We start from the raw sequence: 24,429 nt of genomic DNA on the forward strand, positions 1-24,429 counted from the left end.
CTCAATTGGTTCTGGTGCATGACATATGCATGGATCCACTCTTCTTAAAATGAAGTCGATGAATCTGGATGCCCGCACAGTCCGCAACAGTTGAAGGAATGAGAGCCATTAGTGGTGATAGATTGGTCAGTACAGGATGACGCAGTAAGACCTGTAACTCTAGGTGTATGTACTGAATATGAATCATCAATAAGCTTCTCTCTAGGCAATGCAGTGTATACATTATTGCTACATGACAACTTCATAAACTTCTCATTTCTCCAATGTGTGGTATAAATGTACAAGTATTGTGCCCCATGCAGATTATTTCAGGATAATGCCTTAGAGTGCAAACAACATCATGGATACAGGAGGGTTTTGTGATGAAGGTGCACAGTTTGTGGTTAACGATGTTACACTCATTGCACAGTGCATCAATGGATGAATATTAACGAGGTATTACAAAATCGTCGCTTCACCGAAATACAATACAGTGTGCTAAGACTTGACAACTCGCAGTATGTTTGACTTGCTTTCGTCATGGAAAGCGCTGGGGTCCTGTCGGAATTTTGCATGAAAATCTGGTGGCATCGCTCAGAATCTATAAACATATAGCCTTCTCAGTTAAGTCAAGGTCCACGAAATAATTTCATGTTTGTGTAACATCTTCAAGAGAACATCAAATCGAAATCTCGAAAAGTGCAATTTTCCATCATTTTGAAAACTGAAGCAAATGTATGGTGATCACAATAGTGCTTATGAGTCTGCTTCACATGATGTACAAAAATAAATATGATTAAAAATAAATGATACTGTCTTTTAAAACAGTGTATTTAGCCCTACATTTTCAGCTCCTCCTAGACTCCTCTTAATATTTGAAACACTAATGCTATGAATAATATGCGTCATTACACGATTCGGCCCATGCCTCACCACGGACGTGTGCTTCGTGAGCTGCTATGTGCACACGTGGGACGTCATATATCAGAAACAGATGCATCACACACTCTGGCAGCTTCTTGCCTGCGTATTAGTGGTTTCCATTAAAAACTCGTGACCTATCTGGTTAATATTTTGTATGCTTATTGTGTACTGTTGTCTCAACGACTTCCGTTTACATGCACAATAAACTAGCTCTGGTGAAATATTGTTTTCTCGTCAACACAGAATAAACGGCATGATTCGTCAGTGTAATATTATACATATGGTCAGGACTGTAGATTGATTACAGGGAGTTTTAGATACCTGTGGACTATGTAGAATGTTATTGCCTGATAATCCCATGGTTGACACATCGATTGCTTTTAGGAAGTTTTGGTTTCAGATCGGTGCAGATCCACAACTCCGTATTATCCACATCCGAGCGAGGTGACGCAGTGGTTAGCACACTGGACTCGCATTCGGGAGGACGACGGTTCAATCCCGTCTCCGGCCATCCTGATTTAGGTTTTCCGTGATTTCCCTAAATCGCTTCAGGCAAATGCCGGGATGGTTCCTTTGAAAGGGCACGGCCGATTTCCTTCCCCATCCTTCCCTCACCCGAGCTTGCGCTCCGTCTCTAATGACCTCGTTGTCGACGGGACGTTAAACACTAATATCCTCCTCCTCCTTGTTTGCATAGTACGTCAATAGGGACAGGTTAAGATTACTTCAGTGAACCAAATTGTGATTAGTGGTGCTTCAGCAACTGCGTAATAAAACTGTTTTGCGGTAAATAAGGCTAAGTGATAACAGTTATTTCATGTTATCATGCAGTTTGGCGGGTCCTGTGGGCACATCTAAGTGGAAGTACTTTTATGAGTATTTTAGGTCTCTTGTATTGCATAATTTTATTCATCCTTGTGGTCGGACTTGTTTTGACGTTATTGTGAATTTTGTCTGTTCTTTCTGAATTTTTTTTTCCATCCGCGTCTTTCCCAGTCAAATCAAATGTCCCGTGTGGTTACTATTCCTTTCACTTTGTAAGACTTGTTCTATCATGTTGTATTTTATAATTATTACAGCAATCACTTTCGTATTCTGCCTTGATTGAACAAACTTTGATTTGAAACTAAATATTTTATTTTCTGTGCCTCTCTACTAGATAATTTAACGTTTTTTATGGTGGTTCTGATTTTATTGTAAACTGTAAATTCATGCTTGTTGTTAAATAAAATTACAAACGTTCCTATCACTCACGTCTCCCGCACCCCTACAACTTTCTGTGCCACTATACATTTATTTCCTCTTCACAGATTCTAAGTGAAATTATCGTTCTGAATGGGCAACAATTTTTAAAATCTTACAACCAAACATATTTTTATTTGAGAGTTTATAACAATCATGTCACAATCCACGCAAGGACACAATATAGAGAGGTTAATACGAAAACGCTTAGGCTGTTGTAGGTACACGTCAACAAATAGATAATTAGTGTTCAATACTTATTTACATCGATCGGTTTCCAGCAATGAAGTCAGTCGGTGGTCAGATTCCACTTAACACTCACGTTATTTTAGTTATCAGTAAATTCTATAAGAGTAGACGTCTAATGTGCATGCCGCTTAAACTCAGAAACGGGTCCCCGTACGATCAAAGGAGTTACTTGGTGTAATAGCCCTCTATCCCTCATCCATGAAGAAGGTCTCCGTTTTTACCTGATGTAAAGGCTAGGAATTTTTGCGCTCTAGAAACTTGTAGAACAATCCAGAACATTCGAGAGTATTCTAGAACATTTCAGACCATTCGAGAGTATTCAAGATTATCCAGGATGTTCGGCAAAGTTCGGGAATACCGTGGAACGTTCGGGAATATTCCAGAATGTTCGTGAACAAACCAGAACATCCAAGATCATTGTGGAACATTCCAGAGCACTCTCGAATGTTGTAGTATATTCTCAAACCTTGTGGACCATTCTAAGCGATTTTGGCATGTCCTAGAATTCGCCACTGTTGGGGCTGCATATTTTTACTGGTGGATAGAGCAAGACCCGTTGCAGGTTGGACTATCAGTTTTTTGCCATTGACGAAGGGAGGAAACGAAAAGTAGTGCAGTAAGTTTTTTTTGTTTGATTTATTGCGTAAAAACAGCTAACATCATAAGCACCCATGTCATAAACTTAGAACAACAAGTAAAAGAACTTTAAAGCGACTATACGTTAAACAAAATCGACGGAAGCGAACTAAGAACAAGGACTTCCTCGTGTAGAAGGTTCCGCAGAATACGCTGTTGAGACAGCGCAAGGCCCGAACCAAAGATTACATTTCCTTCGTCGTATTGCAACGACGGATATAAAGTAAAACGGGTCGACAGCCAGCGCGTTGTTCGCTAAAACAGTCCACAACTCAGATGGAAAACATACCTGAGAACTTAGTTGCGAAAAATGGACATTCAGTCAGGAAATGGCGAACCGTCAAAGGATGACGACAGTGAGGAATAAGTGTCGGAGGATCACCACTTAATAAATGGCAACGGGTGAAACGACAATGCCAAATAATCAACCTAGCTAAAATAATCCGCTCGCGGCGAGAGAGCCGAGATGAGGTCGGCTAAGCCACTGGCAGAGATATAACTCCCCAGAGATTGTTCCTGTGAAGGTAAGAGCAGTGGTGATGCCAAAGTGACACCCCCCTGCCGACAGATGGCAACACGGATATCATCCGAAGGCATGAAAAGGATAGCAGCGTCAGCAGTCTCATTACTCGACAGACCGACGTGATCAGGAACCCACTCAAACTCCATAGAGGCTCCCTCAACAGCGAACAAGTGGAAGCATTGCTGGAAACGTTGTACTAAGGGATGTAAAATAAAAGAAAGGTTCAGCAGTGGAATTAAAATACAAGGTGAAAGGATATCAATGATACGATTCGCTGATGACATTGCTATCCAGAGTGAAAGTGAAGAATAATTAAATGATCTGCTGAACGGAATGAACAGTCTAATGAGTACACAGTATGGTTTGAGAGTAAATCGGAGAAAGACGAAGGTAATGAGAAGCAGTAGAAATGAGAACAGCGAGAAAAACTTAACATCAGAATTGATGGTCACGAAGTCAATGAACTTAAGGAATTCTGCTACCTAGGCAGTAAAATAACCAATGACGGACGGAGCAAGGAGGACATCAAAAGCAGACTCGCTAGGGCAAAAAAGGCATTTCTGGCCAAGAGAAGTCTACTAATATCAAATACCGGCCTTAATTTGAGGAAGAAATTTCTGAGGATTTACGTCTGGAGTATAGTATTGTAAGGTAGTGAAACATGGACTGTGGGAAAACCGGAACAGAAGAGAATCGAAGCATTTGAGATGTGGTGCTATAGACGAATGTTGAAAATTAGGTGGACTGATAAGGTAAGGAATGAGGAGGTTCTGCGCAGAATTGGAGAGGAAGGGAATATGTGGAAAACACTGATAAGGAGAAGGGACAGGATGATAGGACATCTGCTAAGACATGAGGGAATGACTTCCATGGTACTAGAGGGAGCTGTAGAGGGCAAAAACTGTAGAGGAAGTCAGAGATTGGAATACGTCAAGCAAATAATTGAGGACGTAGGACGTAGGTTGCAAGTGCTACTCTGAGATGAAGAGGTTAGCACAGGAAAGGAATTCGTGGCGGGCCGCATCAAACCAGTCAGTAGACTGATGACAAAAAAAAAGGGGGGGGGATGTACTGTGAACAGCACACAGATCCTCTGAGGAGCACTGAGAGAATACGAGCATATGAAACAATTAATAAGACTGTCTCGCCTGATGTACTGGGTGGTTTGATAAAGGGGCAAGAGCTCCGCTGTAAACACTGAGCAGTCTTCTGCAAGTCGATACCAATAATGATGGTCCCAGTGACGAAGGCACAGCTGATACCGCAGTCAGTCTTAGAGCCCTCAGTGTACACGAAGGTGCTGTAACTAAGTGTTAGTAGTCAGGCTGATATGGCGACTGAACATACATCTAAAATAAAATGTAACAAATGTGTAATGTGTGTTTAATTTCTTTGTTCACAAAACGTTGGTTTGGTTTATATTTTAGACAGAACCCAACCTAAAGGAGGAGGAGACCTTGCCAGTTCTGAAGCAAAACGACGAAAACAATACGAATAGCGAAAGGTCGAAGCAGATCAAGAGCGAGAAGCACGTTTATTAATCTCCCAACGAACTCCAATGAGCACTGTGAGAAGAAGAGAAACAACAACGAAATGAACGGATTGAAGAATTAAGATCTGCGACACAATCTTAATAAAGGAGTGCGATCTCAACCGAGCCATGAAAATATCACACTACGAGAAGCCAGGATGGGAACAAGTAAACGGTACAGTCTAAAAAATGTAGCATTCCACTAGGACCCGATGGAAGATGACGACACTCGCGACTCCAGACCACAATCGATAAGCCGCGCTCGAAACACTCGTGGCACACCAATTGTATGGGTTGGCAGTACGAACTACAACGTGTTCGCCAGGGACCACAGCTGCCAACCCAAGAGCATCACGTGTGAATCTTTTTGATTGAAGATGACCTACGCCATCCTTTTCCATTCCCAAAAAAGTGGCCCAGTCGGCAATTTCTGTCTGATACATCGTTTTATCTAGCAGACAGCAGAAAAAGTGTAGTGCTAGTGCGTAATAATTTACTGTACATGTGGGCAATTTTCTGTTACAGAAAGGCAGACAGCAGAAATTAATTTGACAGTATTTCGTATTTATCAGATACATTTGAGTGATTCATTATTTACTATGATGCCTAAAGAGACGTGAAATTACTTGACATATTTTGGACTAAGTCACAGCAGACGACGGAGCTCATGGCTGCGCTTCAAGCACTGCTGTTTAGACAAGAGGGACAAAGCAATAAAATCGCTGTGTCACCTTTCCTTAGTTATGACGACAAGGTAGAATACTGCAAAATCCACCTTCAACTACTATAGCAACACTTTGCGGCCTGCAGTATCAAAGGTGGAAATCCTCTATTATTCTAAGCTGTTTAGGCAAGAATTCCTCCAGTCTCCTTGTCAACCTTTTTTCCTGAGTCTAACCCGGACAACCGTATTTATGAGCAGATTATTATATGTCTGACGGATTACTGTGACATATGACAGCAAATTTCACGCTGCTATCGTTAGATTCACATTTTTACGACGTACCAATCGACAAAAGCAACTTACAAGGAATGGCTTACTGAACTACGTGAGTAGATTGGAAATGTATGTTCTGCCCCAGTTATCGAAATCGACCACTTTTTACCAATTTTTATGCTATTTTAAGGCCATTTTATATCAAAATTGACTTTTTGATCATTTTTTGATGTTAACTACATCTGAAAATAGGGAAATGCCAAAAAGTGTCCCAAATAAGTTATAGGCCTAAGAAATGATTAACACAAATATATACAATGAAAGAATATATACAATACAACATATACATACAATATATTAATGAATAATATCTATAACAATATATACAATATGATATATGTACAATAAACAAATATAAAATATATACAATATAAAAATATATACAATATCTATAATATACAATATCTACGATATACAACTATGTAATCTGAATTAACATATACTATAATGTCCAAGTGGTAATGTATTTATCCCATCACCCATAATATGCCTTTTATCATCATGTGGACTTAATGCTATCTTATTTAGTTCAACTGTATATATTTCATGTTTAATGGTTCTAATTAAATTCATAGTTCTATATTGTTCATTCTTATTGAATAAACAATCTTTATAGTCATCAAATGTTATTCTATTATTTACAACACATTTCTTAACACCTTTAGATTTTTTAGTTTCTTTTTCATTTACTTTATATGCATACATTTTAGATCTTAATCCAATAAATTCTTTCATAATTTTACCATTACATTAATCTTTCATTTTTCCTAATACCTTTTTAGTCATTTGTGGTATATTGTACACATTATTTGTTGCATAATCACTTGTATCAAAATGTTCAATCATATTTTTCATATCTTCATAAAAGTCATCTGTTTTTATATTGTATATATAACTATCTGTATCTTGATAACATAATACAATATTTGTATCATATTTAGGTTTCATTACATTGTAATGGAAATTATACATTAATTCTTTTGATAAATCTAATATACTCATACCAATATAAATTGGTTTATTAAATTTAATTTCAGTTTTATTCATATGAATAGCTACTAAATTTTCATTAAATATTGTTCTATGTTTAAAATTAGGTTTAGCTATTAATTTATCACATTTTCTACCATCTCATACTAATTTTATGTTAACTCTGTTACGTATATTTTCCATTGTTTTTCCAAACACACTATTATTCATTAGTTTATAGAAATCTTTTTCAAATTCATTTTTTGCTTTTTTCCTCATTTCTGTATTAAAAGCAATATATTTGTTCAACCAATCACTTTGATTAAATTTTAAAACACGATGTATCTTTTTTTAATTTCATTCCTAATGATAGATATTGTTTTAAATTTCTATAGTGTACAACATATTTTGTTTTATCATATAATGTAGTTAATAGTTTACCCATGTTTTCTGGTGCTAATGGTACATCTTTATGTTTATCATGTAATTCAATTGGATATTCTAAATGTACTTCTAATATATATCCAGTATCAGAATCATCTTTCATATTCATTATAAATTTATTCCAATAGTTTATATAAAATTCAGGATAATTTAACCATTCAAAACCACCATAAGGTAGATATTGTGACATGGCATAACCATATAGATTATTAGCATCTAAATACATTAGATAATTTGATTCTTTATTTTTATCATAATCATTTAGATGTTTATTATTTGCTTTAACATATCTTTTACAACATTGTGATATACCACCTCTTATTCCATTTTCAACCATTAAAATCATATCATAATCATGTAATAATTCTAATGGTTGATTCGTCATTTTTAACATTGAATCCCATGATAAACCAGGTGCTGTACAATACCATGCTGGATCTAAATCATATGATTTCATGCATGTATGTCTAAAGTTTTCAAATACATCAGCTAATAATAACACATCTGTTTTTAGATATAAATCATGATATTCACCTAGATTTTTAATATTGAATTTATTCCACACTAATTGTGCATGTTTATAATCATCATTAGTTATATTACATTCATTTAGTTCATTATAGAATTCATTTTTAGGTGGTAATTGTGTTTCATTAAATTTATTCCAATCATCCATATAATCATATGGATAAACACCTTTTCTAATAACTAAATCTATTTCATCATCATTAAAGAATTGTTTAATATTAAGCATTTTATCTTTTGATAAATTAGATGATAGTTTATCTAATGAAGATGCCATAAATCTAAATGTATCAATAAACCTCATTTTAACTTATTTGTTTGTTTACCAAAACTAATATATTTTTCTTCATTATTCGGTATCAAATCAATATCTTTATTATCGTAACCAAGTTCTTTAATAAATAAATGTGAATCATAACCAGTTAGATTGTGTAAGAATATTGGTACAAATGTTGGTTGTTGAAGTTTAAGATTACATTCATTACACAATGGTGCTATATAATTACCAGTTAAATGATCATGATGATGTACTTTTTTATTACCTGGTGTATATACTGATTTACATAATGTACAATTATTAGATTCATTATGTATTTTTATTTGTTCCTCTGTTAACTTATTCATTGGTTCAATTTGTGAATATATTTCACCAATTTCATCAACTTCATTTTTTATCATTTCTATGTATGTTTTAGCTGCATTTTGTCCTCTATATACAACTGGATTTTTATAATGACCATGTATAAATTTCACATAGTAACAAAATCCAGATGGTTCATGTTTTTGATATTTCAGTGTGTATGATTTATTTTGGTTTGGTGTACATTTATCCATTTTCAATAATAAGCTTTCAAAATCAGCATATATAACAAATGGAACATACATTGTATGATTATAGTTTTTGAATGTTATATATTCACCTCTTTGAGGTACAATAATTTTAGATGATTCATGTTTTGAACAATCGATTTTATGTATATTTAATTTATCTTCTGATCTGTAATGCTGTAAACACATTTTACATATATAAATAATTTCAGTATGTTTTGTAAATTGAGATCTAACTAATCGTGATAAATTTTTAATCCAACAATAATGTGTTTGATTATTATTTTTCATGTATAATAAATCAACATGTTTTGGTTTTTCATCTTTAGTTGTCTGTAATGGATATATTTCATATTTTAAATTATATGCATATACATTAATAGTTATATTGAGCTTATTTGCATATTTAGGTATGTTATCAATTTTAACTGGATATTCTATTTGACCAATTTTAGTTTCTAATTGTTTCATACATTCTATATAATTACTAGTTCTATCTGGGTTTTTACATTTTGTAGGGTCAACTGGATTTAATGCTGATGCTATAGACCATAAAAAGCATTTTTGATCATTATTTTTAACATTTATACATGCTTTCTTATTTCGTATTTTAAGTGGTAATTCCATATAAGATGAACCACGTAATGGTGTATATTTGTTAATGCCTAATTGTAATCCAATTATTCTATTTAACATCCAACCTGATCCTCTATCTTGAAAATCATACATACATTTTAACATTTCACGTTTACCATTTGTATAAAATTTTGTTAAATCTCTATCATTTGTAATTGTATAGTTGTATGTTGAGAATCTAAATTCTTTCATTTCATTTGTAGTATTCAATTTGAATTCACAATACAATATTAAATTAACTTTTAATCCATTGTATATTTTAAGAATTATCTTTTATTAACTTATGTATAATAGGTTTAGCTGTTGTCATAATATGTTGTGGGTCTTTGATTTCAATATTGCTTTCAATGTTGTATGTTTGTAGCCTATTTTGGAATGCTTTTTCAATTGAATGATATTTAGGTTGTTCAAATATATCTGTAGCAAATGGAAATGTTGTTTGACTATTTTGAATCAATTCTAATAGATTACTTTTACGCAATTTAGAATACCCACTTATATTTAAATGTTTAGCTATAGTTTTAAGTTCACTAATATTCTTTGTTGATGGATCTTTATCTTCTATATTAGCAATAGAAACATTTTTAGGTGTTCTTTTTCTTTTATTATGATTGTTATCAAACACATCTGTAGTAGATGGATACAATAATTGCATCAATTCATTTTTACGCATTTTAGAGTAACCTTTAAAGTTTAAGCTTTTAGCGATAGCTTTAAGCTCATTAACTTTAATTGACTCCATTTATTAAGGAAGAAAACTATTATTTTTGTTGTCTGTATTTGTTGTCTATTTATGTATATAATTGTTATTAAGTATTTTTAATAGCTGTATTTTCACAAATAGATACAGATATATCTATTTATTGAGGATGAAAACTAAAATTTTTGTTGTCTACTTATATAGACAATTTGTAACAAATAGATACAGTTAAATATATCTATTTATGTATATAATTATTATTAAGTATTTTTAGTATCTATATATATTCATATTTATTTATGTATATAATTATTATTAAGTATTACTAATAGCTATATATATTCAGAACTATTTATGTATATAATTATTATTAAGTATTTTTAGTAGTTATATATATTCAGATTTATTTATGTATATAATTATTATTTAGTATTTTAGTAGCTATATATATAAATACTATTCAGTTATTTTCACAACTATTTATGTATATAATTATTATTTTTAGAACTATATATTCCGAACTATTTATGTATATAATTATTATTCAATATTTTTAGTGTCTATATATTCAGTTGTTTTCACTACTATTTATGTATATAATTTTAATTCTGTATTTCTAGTAGCTATATATTAAATTAATTTCAGAACTATTTATAATTATGTATTTTAATACCTATTTGTATTCATTTGTTATCACAACTATTTATATATATTTTTATTAGTTAGTATTTTTAGTGTCTGTATATTCAGTTGTTTTCACAACTATTTATATATATTTTTATTATTATGTATTTTTAGTATCTATATATATTCAGATTTATTTATATATATATAATTATTATTAATAGCTATATATATTCAGATTTATTTATGTATATAATTATTATTAAGTATTTTTAGAACTATATATTCAGAACTATTTATATATATAATTTTTAGTAGCTATATATGTTCACAACTATTTATGTATCTAATTATTATTCAGTATTTTTAATGTCCATGAGTTTGTTATGAATTAATGATTTTTCATGCCTTTTAAGATAACATCTACATAAATTTCTACCACATTCACATGTTACTATTTCATATATCTTATCTTTATTATTTTCTATATACTGTCTAGTATAAAATATAGCACATAGGTTGCATACATTACGACGACCATCTTTTCTATATTTGTCAAGATAAAATTCATTAATGTTTTTTAGATTTTTACATCGACTGCACTTTTTGATGTTGTCCATTTATTAGGTATAAAAAACTCAATTTGGTAAAAATTCAATTACATGTACTTTTTTATCTGATCTGTCAATCATTCCTTTATATACAATATTACAACCAATTATAGTTGTACAATCATCCCAACCAATCATTTTTGCATATCTATCTGGTAGTATTATACTAAATTCATTATCAAGTTCAATAAATGTTTTAAAACCTAATTTAGTATTTTTGATTTCTACATTTGTAATATGATACACTTTATCCACCTCAATGTCACATAATTTCACCAATGGTGTATTTTCATTAACACTATTAAGTCCAGTTAATAGTTCCATTTATATAGAAGAAAAATGTTTTAATTGTTGGATTGTATTGTTTAGTACAATTATTAGTTCTGATATTAACGAAGATGATTTAATACAATCTATACCAAATAGTGATAAATCAAATATACCATACTTTACTACTTTTTTGGTGAATTCATTATATTCGTAAAAAGCATCATCTCTAAAAAAGTACAACATACCATTAATGTACCTAAATACTGAATTTATACCAGTTGGTAATCCAGAATATTCTCTACTTATAATACCACATACTTTATATTTAAAATTACATTCATCTATTTCAGCATAGAAAAAGTCATTAAAGAAAATAAATGTTCTACCAGAATAAGTGTTCACTATACCATTTAATTTGAAATTATTGCGTAAACCTGTACTAGATAGTGGTTTTGGATATCCTGATATCAATTGTAATGTATGTAAATTTATCATATATATCATATTATTGAAAAATATAACAAGTTCACCACTAGGCCTCTGATATATACCATCTATATGGTTTACATCATTTGGTAAAAATGTTAACCAATCAGTTATTAATTGTGATTTTGGTATTGTATTTTGAATTATCCACACCCATTTCTGATAAAAAACATATAAAATCCCATTCATAAATAATATGTGATCAATATGTTTAGTTTGACATAATGATATAGGTTCTGATTGTAAAGGTGGTGAAATTGGTTTAATTGGTAATTGTGTTGGTTGTGTTGATTGTTTACCATATAAACATCAATATCATCTTGAGATAATTCTAAATGCGATCCATTATAGTATGCATACATTATTGAACCATAGTCATCTGAATGTCGTAGACCTAATGAATGACCAACCTCATGTATTAATACTTCAAATAGATTTGTTTGTCCTTTTGGTGTATTAGTATTCATCTCTAAATACCATATTTCATCATCATCCATATGTATTTCTACAGGATTATTATTCATATCTGGAAAAAATGCATGACCTAACACATTACCTTTACCATCTAAATTGAATATTTTTATCAATTTCAAATTTATGTTTACGTCTTTTATTTGTAATTAAGATATCAGGATTATTGCTATCATGTTTAAACTGAATATCTATTTTATCTTGCCATATTTTAAATGCTGCATCAGTTAATTGTAATACTTTTTTAGTAGCACCTTTATAATGCCATTTAATATGTTTCTTATTCCATTTATATATACTAGTACTATAGCTACCAAATTCAACTTTTACACCACATCTAGGCTTCTTCATTAAATTTATAGTATCATCATTTAATTCGCCATTTATTTCTAAATTATACGTTAATTGAAATAACATTAATGCTTCTCTAAATGTATCATCACTAACATGAGTATTATCATTAACATTTGTAATATCTAAATATTCATAATCACTTAAATATTTTATTGCTTTACTCTTATCATTGGCATATATAATTTTAAACAACATTAAGAATATTATTGTTTTCATTTATGTACACTTACAAAATTCAATCTTTATATATTCATTATCATCATTGAAATATAAATCAATAATATGGTTATCGATAGTTGAAGAAAAGTCCCAATCAGATGATGTAATTGATTGTTTAAAATTTAGAAATACCTTTTCTTCATAATTATAAATAATGATTCTATAAGTTGTATACAACCTTTTTTCATGTTTTATATAACCAATTCTTAGATTATTATGTAAATAGAAATCTATGTTATATTCTTCAAGTTTAGATATGGTATCTATCAACCTCATTTATTTATACTAAAATGTATTCTGTTTCTTAAAATATTTATAAACAATACATACTTCATCACCATTTAGGTCAAAAAGGTACTGTAAACTATCATCTGTCAATTGATTTATAAATGTAGATACATCATCATCAGGATAACATACTGACAGAAAAAATGATATAGCTAATTTTATTAGGTTAGCCATTAATATATAAGAAAAATATTAAGACCCTCCATTTTGTCGGGTCTAACATACAATTTATATTAATAAATATGGTTTAAATCAATCAATATGACCACCTATAAAATTATTTTATTTTTACTAACCCAACTATTATGTGAATTATCAAATCCTAACCATTTTACATATACTTTATCACCTTTTTTTCTTAATACTTTTTCAACTAGATATACATCAGGATATTTTGTTTTTAGTAGGTCATGTTCATAAAAATTACCTTTTATATCTTTTAATTTATAGGTAATTGGATCTGAATATATAACATCTTCAATTTCAAATAATTCTGTTGACCAATTAGCAGTATATCCTTTTACAAATATTCCTTTTAATTTACTTATTCTAACTTGATCACCAATAGAATATTTAGCTTTATATGGATATATTACAGTAGCAGATGGTTTATAATTTTTATCATTAACATCTATAGGACTCATTTTTATAGTACTATGTTTAGTATTATTATAGTCATTTACTAATTTTGGTAATATATCAAACCATTTATAGTTATTTTGAATATTAAATTGTTTCCACATTTTTTCTTTTAATGTTCTATTAAATCGTTCTACAACTGATGCTTTAATTTCAGTAAATGTAGAATAATGATTAATATTATTTTTTTCCATTAAGTCATTAAATATTTTATTATAAAATTCTTTTCCATTATCAGTTTGTAGATTAATTGGTTTTCTATCTTTTAATATAGTCTTAAATGCATTTGCTACATTATCACTTGATTTATCTTTAACTGGAATAGCCCATGCATATTTAGAATATACATCAATAACAGTCAATATATATTTATAGCCTTTATATACTTTAGAAATGCCTTTTAAATTACCTGAATCCATTTCAACTAAATCAGCCTGCCATAAATCATCTATTCCATATGTAATTTTTTTTCTTCTAATAATATTTCGTCTAACTGGTTTATGTAATTCATTTGTAATACTTTCTTTAGTTACAATTAATTTTTTTTAACAAATTTACTTTTTTTAGATTTACATATGGTACATATACCTTCTAATCTATTACGACCATTTTTAGTTATTGATCTATGTAAATTATGTGTTTCAGTAAATGTTTTACACTTTAAACAATATATATGATCATTCATTTATATAGCTAAAAATTATTCTTCATCAATTTCACCAAATATTAATAATTTAACATCTACAGGTACAGTTTTAACTGTATCTTTTAATGTTATAGTTAGAAAATTTGATATGTGTACAATTATTGATTGATTACCATTATTTACTTCATATAGTTTATCAGCTACACTTACCATAATATTAAAGTCATCAAATTTCTATTCTTTGTTTATATTCTTACCAATAATAATTATTGGTATCAATAATAATCATATTCGAAATTATACACTTGTAGTTCATCACCAGTTAAGAATGAAAACTCAATTATTTGTTTATCACAGATTTTATTTTCAAGATTATTTATTTTATTTATGTATGGTGATAATCTGACTTTGAGAAATAATCTGAAAAAGCCTTTTCAATCTCCTTTTTTGTAAAGAAATTCTTAAAAGTGTTGTAGTTATCTTGATGAATCTGATTAATTTTTTAATTAAATTTTGTATTGGTAATATAGTTATTAAATTGTGTTAAAATAGACATGTATTCAGGTTTCGTAACATATTCTTTTTCTAAGTATCCTTTTGTAACAGCATCATAGTCATTAACTGGGTCATTTATATTTACTAACCGTTTACCTTTAAAACTAATATATTTTTTGGTAACCTCAAAAATCGTAATCAGTTCTTTTTCAAATTCATTAATTACATTTTGAATTTTTGAATCCAATATTGAGTTTAGTTTATTAATTTGTTTGTTTTTTATATTTTCTGATTTTATTTTATTTCCAAATATGTCCATTTATTAGATTTAAAATATCACTGAATTTATAACCATCTGATAATAATTTTAACACAAATATACATAAATGGCCACATATTATTTCATCATAATTTTGTATTCTTAATGCATTATAATATAAATTATTTGATCCTAAATAATTAACTAGTTGATATGGTATATTAACACCAAATGAATCAAATACATATTTGTTATCATTCTTTTTATAATAACTAATCCAATGTGTACCAACATGATCAGATGTGTCTAAATTTACTATTCCACATTCATTATTTTTAGGTTTATTAGATAACTCATCTATCATAAAAACACCTTTAAAATGTTTAATTTTTAGTTTTTTAGCCACTTTTTCTAAATCAAAATTACTCAATGCTTTTGGATACATTTTCATTATTTTTTGCATCGTTTTTTTAACCCTGTACCTTTTTTCTCCATTTCCATATTATGCCTCTTTAATTCAGCTAATTCAGCATCATTTTTCTTTTTATTTATAACTGTATTAGCAACAGCAGCAGCACCACCAGCTATTGTACCAATTGATGCTAAATATGGTAATGCAGCTAATAATAATGGTAAAAATCCACCTTCATGTTCATTTAAACCAGATCCTTGTTTCTTTTTTGTTAGATATTCAATAATATTTCTCACAACTGGTATACTTAATGTTATTAGTAAATTACCACCAATTTTCTTATCTCTTTTTCTTTTTTGTGCATCAGTTAAAAATTTATCAATAGCATATAATTGATCATTATTTAGTTTAATTTTAATACCTTTAGCTTTAATTCTACCATTAGGTAGTGTTTTATAATCAATGATAAAGTTATTCATTTATATACAATAAAAATTTTACAAACCAAATCCATTATCATCAACATCAATACCCATACCTAATTTTCTTTTTCCATACATTATACCTCTAACTGCTGTTGCTGCTATTTTTTCACCTAATGATGCATCTGAACTATACATTCTTTCTTTTGCTACATTTTGTAATATTTTATCAGCTATATGTCTCTTTTCTATATCTTTATTATCTCTATATGAAATATCATGCTGTTTACATGCTTCATCTAATGGATTTATACCTTTATCACCTCTAGATAACCTTTCATCTAATTTTGTACCTGGTCCACAATAATTATAACCAGGTAGATGCATTTCAAATGGTAATTTATTAATTAATGTATTAATCAATCCTTTACCATATTTTTCTGATTTCCAGAATGTATGTGGTATATTATTCAAAAACCTAATTAAATATGGAATACCTTTAGGATCATTAATTATAAAATCATTAACGTTATTTGTTAACATTTTAGTAATTCCTACTTTTTCATTATAATAATTATTATTACCAGCCATTTCTTCACCATGAATAACCATTAATCTATCAATTAGTTGTCTAACATCATTCATCCATATATATTCAATTGGTTTATTATTATATTTTTTAATAAATCCAGTACCTGTTTTTTTATTATTTTTTATATCATTCCACATTGGTCCTAATATATTTATCCATTTATAACCTCTACTAGATCTTACTTTATTAGTATTAGGATCATATTTATCATATATCAGATTTGTGTTAATTGCTATTTCTTTATAGTTATTTAGATCACCTTGAGTATAATCAGTATCATTCAATTCTTTTTGAGTTAATAATTTTAGTAAACCATCTGTACTAATATATTTTTTATCATTAATAATTATATCATCATAATCAAATGTAACCTTTGTATTTCCAATAAAATAATCATCATTTTCAGGTCTAATACCAAAAATGTTATCTTTAACATTCATAAGATATTTTTTTAAATTTTGTCCAATATGTACTATATTTCGTGAATCTAATAACTGACCTTTTTTAATCATTGTATCTTTTTCTTTTTGTTCTATTTCTTCTAATTTTTTTCTGTTTTTGGCGTATCTACAGATGATGAATTATCATGAAATAGACTTTTTTCAAATGATGATTCAGATGGTGTGGCTGGAATTGGAAATAAATCATGATATGGTATTAGTTGTTTTTCAACTTTTCTATTTTCTTCAATAGCTTTTATTACATTATCACCAAACCCACCAATTTCTTGTTTTACTTCTTTAATTGCATCAATAACAGGTTGATCTTTTTTATATTTTTCATATTCTGTATGTGGTTGTTTTTTCCATAGTTTAAATTTTTGTTGTAATTCATCTACTATCTTTCTATTTCTTTTAGCTTGTTTTATTACAGCTGGATCATATTTAGCAAACATTTATATAACAGAAAAAAGTGTTTGTGTTTGTGTTTCTGTTTCTGTTTTTGTGTTTCTGTTTGTGTTTGTGTTTCTGTTTGTGTTTGTGTTTACGTTTTTATAAATTCTTTAATTTTGTTTCTATATTTTCCATCATTAGATTTTCTTGTTATATCTATTGTTATAAAACCGAATTCATCATTCCAACAATTAGAACATAATTCTTTAAAATCATTAAATTTTAAATCACCACCAACAAATTCATGATAAATATGGTTTAGATTTGTGTCATCTTGTCTGAATACATTTAACAAATTGAGATTATCTCTAACTAATTGTTTAGGTATTTTTGAATATGTTTGTGCTAAATAAAAACAATCTATTCCTTTATGTCTTCCTCTAGTAAAATATTCTCTAACAATCTTTTGATTTTCTAATATAAAATCATCAAATATTACAACTGAATTATCATCACAATCATCTAATGGTAAAATATCATCATTATTACAAATAAATGTTGCTAATGAATGTCCAATTATATCTTCAATTTCATCACATTTTTTAATTAGTTGTTGATATTTTGATTGATCTAAACTTTTAGAATAAATATACACATGGTTTATTTTATTCCAATTTAACCATCCTGGTGCTAATAAATAGTTATCTATCATTAATGTTGTTTTACCACAACCACTTGGTCCAATAATACCACATCTAATTGAATTAGGTAATAGTTTACCATGTTTTTTAATTATTTTCTTTTCTGTTAATCTTACTTTTGGTTCCCAATCTATTTTGTTCATTTAATTACTAATAAATGAGTAGAATATTTCAATTAGGTGGTAATTCATCAGTACTTAAAAAAAGACTAAATGTACCTATTAGAAATGAATATAAACATGTTGCATTAGTTGGATTTTACACAACATTTTTAACACCTAATATAACATCTAAAAATAATAAATTATATTGTGATAATGAAACATTTGTATTTCCTATTGGTCAATATATTTTAAAAAATATAGAAAAATTTATTCATGCAAAGAACCCTAATATAAATATTAAAGCAGATGAAATTTTAAATAGGGTTGTTATTGAGAGTGATAAAAAAATATATATGGATATACAAAAAGAAGATAATATAGCACCTCTGTTAGGTTTTAGTAATCAAACAATTAATCCAAAACAAAGAACTGTTGCTAATGATGTACCTAAAATTATACCATTTGAATTAATTAATATTAATTTTAATTTACCTGATGGTATGTATATTAAGCATAATGATCATTTTCATAGAGAAACTAATATTATTGCTTCTTTTAAACCAAATGTTGAATTTGGTGCACCAATAATATATGAACCATCTCATCCATTATTTGTTCCTATTCATGATAAAATACAAGATTTAAAAGTAACTATAACTTTTGACAACGATAATTTAATTGATTTTAATGGTGCACAAGTAACAGTTATTTTGGAAATGAAATGATGTATTTTTATTCTTTATAAATGAATAAGATTGAAAGCTATCAATTTCAATCATTTCCAGTAAATGATAAAACAAAAAATAATCTTTGTGTTCCTAACAAGGTTACTGAAATTAATATTCATGTTGGTGATGGTTGGTTACATCCTAATCATTCACAATTATATATGAGTTTTAATATTGTTAAATCAGATGGAACTGATTATCCAACATACGATGGAAAATCAAATAAAAAACTAATTGATAACTATGTTGCTAAATTATTTGATATTATAACTATAAAAAAAGGAAATAATATTTTATCAGTAATAGAATATCCATTTATTTCATCATCTGTATTTACACGATTAACTTCATCACTTCTAGATAATTTATGTATAGAAGGTCATATAATTAATAATGGTAAAATTAATAGTAAGAAAAATGAAGTACTATATCCGTTAGAATTATTTGGTGGTTTTTTTTAAGATTATAAAGAAGTAATTTGGGAAGGTGATTTAACTATATGTTTTACATGGAGTTCAACTGCTAATGATTGTATATTTAGATGGTCTGATTATAATGATGCTGGTGTTGAAATAAAAGATACACTTCCAAATGAAGGTAAAATTGTAGTTGATAATATGGAAATAAGAACACCAATTGTAAAATACGAACCTAATTATGAAATTGAACAAAGAGAAATTATGTTAAATAATCCTAAAATACCAATATCATTCTATGAATTACAGACTGTTGAAATAGCTGGTTTAAATGGTAAGAAAAATATTGAACTAGATATTACAAATTATTATAATTCAGTAGAATTTGATATGCCTTATTTTATATTTGTTGTATTTCAAACTAATCGTAAAAATAATCAGTTGATTGATTCATCATTATTTGATCATATTAAACTACATAATATTTATGTGAAAAATGGACGTAATGAGATATTTCCAGAGGAAATGTAAATATTGAACCACCAAATAATTATCTTAAGGCATATGATGCATTTCGTGAATTTAAAAGAATTACACAATTAAAAGGTGATGTTGATGTTAATCCATATAATTTTATTAGTAATTATCCTATATATGTTATTAATATGACTCGTAGAAAAAATATAGTAACAGTACAAAAAACAACAATGAAATTATGTGCTACATTCAATGATAGTATACCAGATAATACATTTGCCTATATAATTATGTATGTTAAGAAAAATCTAACATACGATACACAACACAGAATATTAACTGAAAACTTTTAAACATATGATCCATCTAAATTTTCTAATCTAATTTTGTTTGGTTGTACATATATTGTATTAGCTTTAATTTGTGCTTCCATGTACTCATCATATTCATTTTGTTTTTGAATAATTTCAAATGGTTTCATATCTAAAAATTGTTTCCATAATTTAGTATTATGTTTTGTATTACTTACTTTTAATTCATGTTCAATATTTAACAAATCAGCTATTTTAGCAATAAAATATATATATGGTACTGCTTTACCTTTATAAAAATGATTGAATATATTAAATAATTCTTCTATACGATCCATATCATCTGGTTTAAACATAAACACATATACTCCATCACTATCATACTTATACAAATTTAGTAAATGTTTATGAAAATATTTAGTTCTATATTTATTATTATTATGAACACTTACTTTATTAGGATAACAATTATAGCAGTGATTATTATAACTACACCACTGATAACAATTCTGACAAAAATCAGGTTGATTATATTCATCTGGTATACGTTCATCAGGTATATCAATTTGAACTGCTTTTTGAAATTGCTCCATCATTTATATATAATATTTTATTTAAGGATGATAAATTTAATTAGAACCATTAAACATGAAATATATACAGTTGAACTAAATAAGATAGCATTAAGTCCACATGATGATAAAAGGCATATTATGGGTGATGGGATAAATACATTACCACTTGGACATTATAGTATATGTTAATTCAGATTACATTGTTGTATATCGTAGATATTGTATATTATAGATATTGTATATATTTTTATATTGTATATATTTTATATTTGTTTATTGTACATATATCATATTGTATATATTGTTATAGATATTATTCATTAATATATTGTATGTATATGTTGTATTGTATATATTCTTTCATTGTATATATTTGTGTTAATCATTTCATAGGCCTATAACTTATTTGGGACACTTTTTGGCATTTCCCTATTTTCAGATGTAGTTAACACCAAAAAATGATCAAAAAGTCGATTTTGATATAAAATGACCTTAAAATAGCATAAAAATTGGTAAAAAGTGGTCGATTTCGATAACTGGGGCAGAACATACATTTCCTATCTACTTACGTGGTCATACTAAACAGTTGCAGAGTTGACTGCTCTTGTGGCAAATCATTTGCTGATTAAACGCTCCGTGACGCAATTACTCAAAATGTTCCCGATGAAAGAATCCGTCCTAAAATATTACAGCACTGGAATCCAAGCCCGTCAGATGTTGTGCAAATCTCTAATCAGGGGAGACGTGTGAGTCAGCAAACACTGCAATGTCATTTCTTGTAATCGCTGCTGTTGACAAAGTGCCGCGGCGAACAGCTGCCAGCAAGCGCAAGCGGAAATACACTACGGCCGGCAAAGGCACAGCATTCTCCTAAAGAAGAGACGCGAAGGCACAAGCACAGTCATGACGTGCATCTGCCGAAATTAAGTTAAAATAATGCCCACAGTGCTTTGCCCTCCAACGTAAACTTCATCCTCATATAGACGCTGTATGTTTTTCTGCAACAAACCTGGTCATATACAGTAAGTCTGCTCTCAAAAGCTACGTTTGCAGAGGCCTTCAGCACATAGATGGCAAGTAGAACGCATTGATATAAATTGTAGTGATGCCGCCATAATTTTAAGACTACGCAATTGTAAATGTGCAATCGCACCTGCTACTGCTAATAAAGCGAACCGTGTCTAGAGCCGATCAAAAGTTCAAATGAAATTTCAAATGAATTGTTCATTTCTCTGACGACCGGTCAGTAGAATGTAGAATTTCAATTGGACACAGGTTTATCTCTTATATTACTGAATCAAAATATTTACAAATTGTTTGGCAGTCAACGGCTGCTTCCTTCAAATGCATGTGTGACGACTTATGATGGCGCTAAGCTTGACAGTTTAAGAACATGGTATTAAATGCTACTTATTAGAATATCACACTATCAGTGTCATTTATTGTCCTTCGTGCAGCTCCGAGTCAGACCATTTTTGGTTTGGATGTTTTTGATCTATTTGGACTGAAAATACGGGACAATGTTCTGTACCTGGCTTCTCACACATCTTTCACTGGTGTTAATGCCTTATGTGATGGATTTAAAATTTTATTTGAAAGATTTCTGGGATGCAGAAAAGATTATGCTCACTTATTACTCTCAGCCCGGACGCCCGTCCAAAGTTCTGTTGGGCGTGACCTGCCCTTCATGCATTTCGTGGCATAGTCGCCCAGCTAGCTCTACATCGTTCGCAAAGCAATGGCCTTTTGCAGCCTATTACGGCAAGTCAGTGCGCTTCAGCTGTCGTCACAATAACCAAACCTAATGTAGACGTTAGAATTTGAGTAGGTTTGAAATCTACTGTAATCGCCCAGACCCCAGTTGACACTGTTCGTCTGCCTCGGCCTGAAGATCATATTGATAAACTTCAATCTGGTACACATCTCCCCAAAACTGCCTTCCTCCAGATACCACCGTGTGAAGAAAGCCAGCAGTTCATGATTATCAATACTCACATTGCGCTCTTATGTTTTTAACGGTTCCCGTTCGGCAGCTCATCCTGTCCCTCATTATTTCAAAAGTACTTACAACCATTACTGTGCAGTGTTCAGTGCTGTGCCACATACCTCGATGATATTTTAGTTTTGGAAACATCGCTTGAGGATATTTTGAACAACGTCAGAAATGTAACCGAGACAAGCGGTATTTTTTTGTTGTTGAGTTGGAATATTTGGGCCTTGTGATTGATAAATCAGGCATTTACCCAGCTCAAAAGCATTTGGATGATATTTTTCGGCTACCAGCACCAAAGAATCTGTCTGAACTACAGACTATTTTGGGGAAGTTATCTTATTACATTAAATTCACCGCCAACAAGGCTCAAATAGCCCCTCTGTCCCGTCGCCTTCAGTTTAAGCATTTGCCTTTTCAATGGAAAAGGGGATGTTATTGCGTGTTTTAAGAACCTGAGGATGCATTTGTCAGCGACCCTTGCCTCATCCCCTTTTGATCCGGTGAAGCCACTTATCCTTGCAACGGACGCTTCTAATGTCGGCATAGCGGCAGCGTCCTCACACAGAGTTAGCTTCTTGAAACGGTCCACTGCGTTCGCGTCCAAGTTGCTTACTGAGTCCCAACGTAATTACAGGCACATAGAAAAAGCGGCTCTGGCCATCATCTTTGGCGTCTCTAAATTCCACCAGTATCTCAACGGAAGACGGAATACTTTAATCACTGACCACAAGCCATTGGCTTCTTTGTTTCATCCGTCCACGAAAATGCATGATTGAACAGCTCAGAAACTTCGACGTTGCGCGTTGATTCTTTCCAATTATAATTGTAATATTGTCTGTAGGCCCACCAGTAAGCATGCAAATGCAGATACACTTTCACGTCTGGCAGTGAGTGAAGACCAAATTTTTGATTTATTGGAAGATTCTTGTTGTCAACTCGGTGAATGCGAACTTGAAACAGTGCAGTCCTCCCCGATCGATGCGCAGATGATTGCTTCAGCCACTGCACGCGATTCGCAGTTGAAACGGCATTCTCAATTCATTTAACGTGGATGGCTGGCTAACAGAGTGGAGACCACGGATCCTGTCATTCGCTGTTACATTCCGTAACATCAGGCTCTGCCAATACAGCAAGCCGTTATTCGTCTGACGTCTTGGCCGATTCTGGAAACCTCTGCGTGCTCTCTTTTGTGCGCTGCAGCTGTTGAGCCAGCAGAGTAATCCCAGTAGTATTTTCACTACATATCCTTACAAGCGACTGAAGAAGCTATAACTGTGAAACGCTCTGCCATAGTCATCAGGTAAATTTCAATGGAATCAC

This window comes from Schistocerca cancellata, chromosome 5 (assembly GCF_023864275.1).
Source record: "Schistocerca cancellata isolate TAMUIC-IGC-003103 chromosome 5, iqSchCanc2.1, whole genome shotgun sequence".
In the NCBI taxonomy this organism is placed as follows: Eukaryota; Metazoa; Arthropoda; class Insecta; order Orthoptera; family Acrididae; genus Schistocerca; species Schistocerca cancellata.